Source organism: Leopardus geoffroyi, chromosome B1 (assembly GCF_018350155.1).
Source record: "Leopardus geoffroyi isolate Oge1 chromosome B1, O.geoffroyi_Oge1_pat1.0, whole genome shotgun sequence".
Lineage (NCBI taxonomy): Eukaryota > Metazoa > Chordata > Mammalia > Carnivora > Felidae > Leopardus > Leopardus geoffroyi.
In genome coordinates this window covers 154,999,827-155,006,663 of record NC_059327.1, presented here as the reverse complement: position 1 = coordinate 155,006,663, position 6,837 = coordinate 154,999,827, and positions in this window count along the sequence as shown.

Sequence of the window (6,837 nt, the reverse complement as noted above, 5' to 3'; positions counted from 1 at the left end):
AAAACTTGTAATTTGTTATGATTTCTTTTCTCATTCTAAATGAATATTATATGTTGTACCTAAGAATTATTATTCTTTCTTTCTTTTTCTTAGAGAGAGAAATTAAATAAATGTCTGGCCCTTTACAAAACCCGGATTTGTTTCTATCTCTTCCTCTTGGAATGGTTATTCATTTTAATCTTTGTTATTACCATGTATAAAATGGTATTTCACTGTGGTATTATTTTGCACTGCCCTGGTCACTACTAGTGCTTTTATTGGCCATATGAATTTTTCTTGGGAAAGACTTTTTATCCCTTTGACCATTTTTTTTTATCATTTAAAAGTTTTTCATATTGATTTGTGGAAGTTTCTTTTATGACATCTCAATATTTTGAATATTTCGTTGTTTATATTGCAAATATTTTTTCCACTTTATAACATTTTTCACTTAATGTGTCTTTTGCTTAACAACCATTCTCAACTGAGATGTACTCAATTTTATAAGTCTTTTTATTTATGGTCAACCTTTTTAAAATGTATTTTTAAGAAACTTTTCCATATCCCTCAATCTAAAAACACTTCAGATAGGTTTTTCTCCAAGACATTTAAAACATTACATTTCTGACATTTAAGTCTTTATTTCTTTGCACTTTTACATGGGGTGAAGTGGTTTCAATTTAATCTTTTTTCCATATGGATGGCCATTTTTTCCCCAAACATTCTTCCTTTCCCAACCAATCTGAAATGTCACCTCTGTCATATGTCAACACGTGTGGAAATGTTTTTGAGTTTTCTATTTCGGTTGTCGTTTTCTTTATCCTTGCGCCATTTTATCGTGTAATAATTCCTGGTAATTTGGTGGGCAATTCATTTCCCCCTATTTTCTGGCTACTATTAGTCTGTTACTCTTCCATATAAAATTTTATGTTTCTTGAATAACTTGGTTACACATTGGAATTGTAATGGACATGATCAGGAGATGTACTATTTCTAAGTGACAGTTTTTCCAGCCAATGGCATGGTACATCACTCCCTATATTTAGATGTTTTTTAATATCATTTAATAAAACCTTAAAAAAATTTCCCCTGAGCAGTCTTGAACATTTTTAAATATTCTTGATAGCCTGTGACAGTATTATAAATTGTGATATCTGTTTAATTGCATTTTAAGGTTGTTTGTTACTAGTAATTAGAAATGCAACTGATATAAATTTCGTTTTGCTATTTAATTAAATATTAGTTGTATGTGTTGCCAGTTTACTAAATTATTTGCAGCAATTTACAGACCTTTTGATTTTCTATGTAATGATATAATTTCTACTTTGCATCTTCATATTCATTTTTTTTGTCTTGTCTTATACTTGTTAAGACTACTAATACAATGCTGCATAAAAGCACTAGTATTATAAGAGAACTCTTCTAATGTTTCCCCTTTCAGAATGTTATTCCTCTTTATAAAGTTAAAGACATTCTATTGTATTCCTATTTACTAATAGTATTTATAATAAATCAGTATTGGATTTTATTAAACATTTTTTCAATCTTAAGTAGTTGATTACTTTTTTCCCCTTTAACCTGTTAATATGTTCAATTACATGTATGAATTTGACAATATTCACCTGTTCTCATATAACTGGCGTACCATTTGGCCAAGATATATTATTTGAAAAATTCATTCGGCTTCAATGTGCTATTTTGTTTAGGATATTGCATCTATCTTGAGAGAAATCTTTCTCTAATTTTACTTCTTACAATAAATTTTTCTGAGTTTAATGTCAGATCTATCTAGAAATAGTGGAATGAGTTTGAAAGACTTCCTGGTTTCTATTGTCTGCAATATTTGGCATGATTTTTTTCTTTGAAAACTGGATAGAACTCTCTTATCTTCTGGATTCAGTTTTTATTGTTAAAAAGTTAACTATCTTTAGTTCCTTAGGAAATAACCTCTCCTTTTCTTTACCCCATGTTAATACTCTGTTTTTATTTGATGTTCTGTGGTTTCATTAAGATGTTCCTGTGTATGGATTTTTAAAAATTTATTCTAAAAATGCTGCATTGGGTTTCTGGAATCTTTTGTTTGATATTTTACATTAGTTATAGAATGTTCCCATCCCTGTTCTTTTCACCAATTAATGCCCTTCTCTCTTACTGGATCACCAAATAGAACTATGTTAGACATTCTCAGTTAACTTCATTATCTCTTAACCTTCTTCCCAGTGTCTACTTGTTTCCTGTCTGTGCTGCACTATGTATAACTTCTTTCATCTTTCATTTTACTAACTCTCCTTCTGTTGTGTCTAATTTGATATTATAACCATTCATTGAGTTTTTAATTTCAGTGTTCATATTTATATGAAAGTTAAAAATACAATTTTTTATATATTTTTTCAAAACTGCTGGTTGTTATTGTTTCTAGTTCCTTGAACATAAATTCAAACTAGTGTTTTCTTTCTTTAATTTTAGTCAGCATAATTATTTTTTATTCTAATAATGTGAGTACATGATGAATTTATCGTCTATTTCTGCTCTCAAATAAATCCACTGTTTGATATGTGCTACATAATGGACTAAACTTACATGTCTGTGTGTTCCTACACATAGTGTCTTAATTTTCTGAGTACTTTTTGACATTCTTATTAGTGCTGCTCATGTTTTGAAGGGAATTTATTCATGGGAATTATTTGAGTCCTAGGATAGAGTTTGGTCCTCTAGAGAAGATTTCCTTTGCCTCTTCCAGATCCCTGGAAGTCTTGGCAATCTCCAATACCTTTACTGTGATTTATGAAAAGTTGCTTTTGTTGTTGTTGGTGGTGGTGGTGTTTTTTTCTGTTTGTTTTGTTTTTTGTTGTTGCTGTTGTGGCTGTTGTTGTTTTGGGTTAACTGTCCAATGTGAACCTGGGCTGCCAATTCACCAGAGGACCAGTTTGAGTTACTGCTTCACAAAGCCAATTCTATAGATTTGCTCCTGTAATTTAATATTGGTGATTTACTCAAACAATGTAATTAGTTTTGTTTAAGATTAACAACCACACTTTAAGCTTACATTGCACTTAATATAAATATTTGAGGAAAAATAAGTCTGATCTGTCCCTTAGATCCTAGTTTCTGTGATAGTTTTATAACACCTGTGTTACTGAAATGATCTGATTGCTACAAATGTGTGGATTCAGTATAAGATTTAAGTTTAGATGGGTTTATTAGCTATTCAGTTATAGAATTCATCATTAAATGCTTACAGGAAGTTGATTTGGCCAGAGCCCCAAAACTGGAGATGCTTTTATGGCATTGCTTATTTGTAAACATTTTGCTTAATCAGGCTAAACTTTCAAGCAGTTAAATATGAATAGATACTGTGAATAATACGGAGTAGTTTAAAATACCTTTATCTAAAGGAAAATACCATTCTGGTGCCTTTGTTAGCAATCAACACATGTATTTAATGTAAGATTTTCATCATTATAATAACTACTGAGCTTTTGAAAGGAGAAATGCATACATTTTTAAAAGACAGTTTGTTTAGCTCATGGAATATAATATTCACTCTTATATATCATTTAATAGATTTTTCTATCATTGCACATCTGTAAGTTAAATGAGTGCTATGTTTATTTATTTAGAACCAAATTCTAAAGTAACAGATGTACTGAAATAAAATATTCGATGCAAAAATTCATTACAATAATGTTCATGTGTGTAACATATATTATTATATACATACTTAGTGCAAATTCCTAGCACTTCACGTAAATGAGGCTGTGATTATGGATCCCAAGCTCATGTGCTTTTAGATGTATAAAGATAAAGTACATTACACTTTAGAGTGTAAAGTTAGCACTCCTTAGGTTGTAGGAAATAGAAACCCACTCGGCTTGAGCAAAAGGTAATTTATTAGGGCAGCAATATACTTGGGCCTCGAGAATAGAATTTGAATGCGAACACACTAAAAAATCCATTAAGTTACTCTCTTGGTGCCTCTCATGTCTATTTCTGTCTGTATATCATACTTTATTTTTTCTCTTTCATTGCAAAACAGTTTTTCTCTTTCCCTGTCCCCTAGGTAGAAAATGACCAAAAACACTTGCTCTGAAATTTATGTAAAGTCACAAGGTCATTGAGAATTACTAAATTGATTCTCTCTGGGCCTCAGGTCTCAATATTTGAAAAGTAACTGATTGGTTGAGCTCAGGGCACACCCCTGACGTGTGAATGACAATCAGGTATTATCATGATGACTGCCATTGTACCAGTATTGAGGGAAAGAAAAAGGAATATTTCCAGAAAAGAGATATTGGCACATAATTTATTCAGGGTCTCTTGTATGTGAACAGTCGCTGCATTCTCTAACCCCTTGCCATTCAAAATGAGGTCAATGGAACAACCCTGGTATTACTAGGGAGTTTGTTAGAAATTTAAAATCTCAGGCCTGCCCTATCCCTTATGAATCACGATTTGCATTTAATAAATCCTCAGGTGATTTATATGCACATTAAAAATTAAAAACATGGTTCTAGTCAGCATCAGGTGCATGAAAATAGGTTTTATTTCAAGGTACATTTTACTCTTAATCAGATATAATCCTTTAATTTCTTGAGTTAACCCTTTATATCCAAGCAGAATCTCTATCAAATGTTTTTGTGTATAATTTTTTATATATTATGTAATTATAACATAAAGGGAATGTTGAGAGTTATAGATCACTACAAATTCATTCATACTAGTGGAAAAATCAAACAATTTAAGGTTCAGATCCTAATACTTTGAATCAATAGTTCCAAATTTATATATGAATGATAGCATAATATATCCGTTGATAATGCATCTCTAAATTTTACTGGTATGACATGTTTATATTCATTAACAAAAAATAATAGCTGAATGGACAACTCAAATGGAAACAAGTAATCCAGGTAACCTTGATGTAGGTATTTATGATATTGGAAATCTTCAGTTCTGAGGTAAAATATATCTTAATTTTTAATTTTTTTTTGAGAGAAAGAGGGAGTGGGAAGAAGGGGGCAGAGGGAGAGAGAGGGAGAGAGACAGAGACAGAGAGAGAGAGAGAGAGAGAGAGAGAGAATCTTAAGCAGGCTCAACACTCACTGTGGAGCCTGACATGGGGCTTGATTTCACAACCCTGGGATCATGACCTGAGTTAAAATCAAGAGTCAAACACTTAACTGAGTTTACCTTAATTTTTATGTAAGTACATCTTGTAGAGTAAAAAATTATTAGCCAAGTATTATTAAGGTTTTTTTTACAAGCCAGAAGCTTTTCTAAATAATTTATATAGGGGTGCCTGGGTGACTCAGTCAGTTAAGTAACCAACTCTTGATTTCATTGTGGGATTGAGCTCCACTGAGCATGTAGCCTGCTAAAGAGTCTCTCTCTCTCTTTCTCTCTATTGGTCTACCCCTCTCATTGTCTCAAGTGTTCTCTTTCTTTCTCTAAAATAAAGAGTCTCTCTCTCTCTCTCTCTCTCTCTCTCTCTTTCTCTCTATCAGTCTACCCCTCTCATTGACTCAAGTGTTCTCTTTCTTTCTCTAAAATAAAGAGTCTCTCTCTCTCTCTCTCTCTCTCTCTTTCTCTCTATCGGTCTACCCCTCTCATTGACTCAAGTGTTCTCTTTCTTTCTCTAAAATAAAAACAATAAATAATTTACATAGATTTACAGAGATTTTTTGGTCATGTTCAGATTTGATCCACTATAACTGCAATTTTGCAAATATAATTTTTTTTAACTAGTAACCTAGAAACTAATGTTTCTTTCTTCCTTTCCCTTTTCTTTGTTTCTTCTTCTTCTTCTTCTTCTTCTTCTTCTTCTTGTTCTTCTTCTTGTTCTTCTTGTTCTTCTTCTTTTTTATCATCATGGTACACATTTTAACTTGAGCTTGGATATGGAGTTGGACTGCCTTGGATTTGAATTTGCGTTCAATGTTTTACTAGTTGCCTATGCTTAGGCTTCTTATATCAACCTCCTAGGCTTCATTTCCCTGTCTGTAAAGTGGACACAATAGTTACAATACTTTTATTGAGTTGTGAGGATTAAAAGAGAAAATAAATGTACATGTCCTGACGTAAGATTAGCCTCAGTAAGGATTAGTTATTATTATAATTATTTAACTTATATGCTCACCATTACTTAATTTCATTTGGCTCATGACAGCAAGTGTTCTCATGTTACTTTTGGAAATGGTTTTACTCAATCTAACATCTTGCAAAAAGAAGTCTTCTTCTTTGGTAAGCCTCTTTTTACTGAGCCAAGTATAGCTGGTTTGGGTTAGATATTTATTGCCATTAGGTCTCCATCCTGAATGGGAACATGAAAACAGTGTATGCTGTCTCTATTTGATTATGAATTCCCATTTCGAGTTTTTAATTTGAGCCTTTGTTTAGGTTGACTTCATGTAATCTTACACCATTGTATATGTACTACTCAGAAACAGGTAAGCACAGAAAAGACAACATGGAAGAGATTGTTTGATGATGTTTATATATTTTTTTTGCAAAGCTTTCTTCCATAAATAGAACTTCAGCTTCTTGATTTCCTGATTCAATGTTAGATTTGCTGCAGATAATTCATGAAACATTAAAAAAATCTTTTTTAACGTTTTATTTTATTTTTTGAGAGACTGAAGGAGACAGAGCACAAGCAGGGGAGGACCGGAGAGAGGGAGACACAGAGTCTGAAGCAGGGTCCAGGCTCTGAGCTGTCAGCACAGAGCCTGACACAGGGTTCAAACTCATGAATGTGAGATCAGAACCTGAGCCAAAATCGGAGGCTCAATGAATGGACTGAGCCACCCAGGCACCCCTCATGCAACATTTTAGAGGTTAGAACCTCCAGGTTACAAGTTT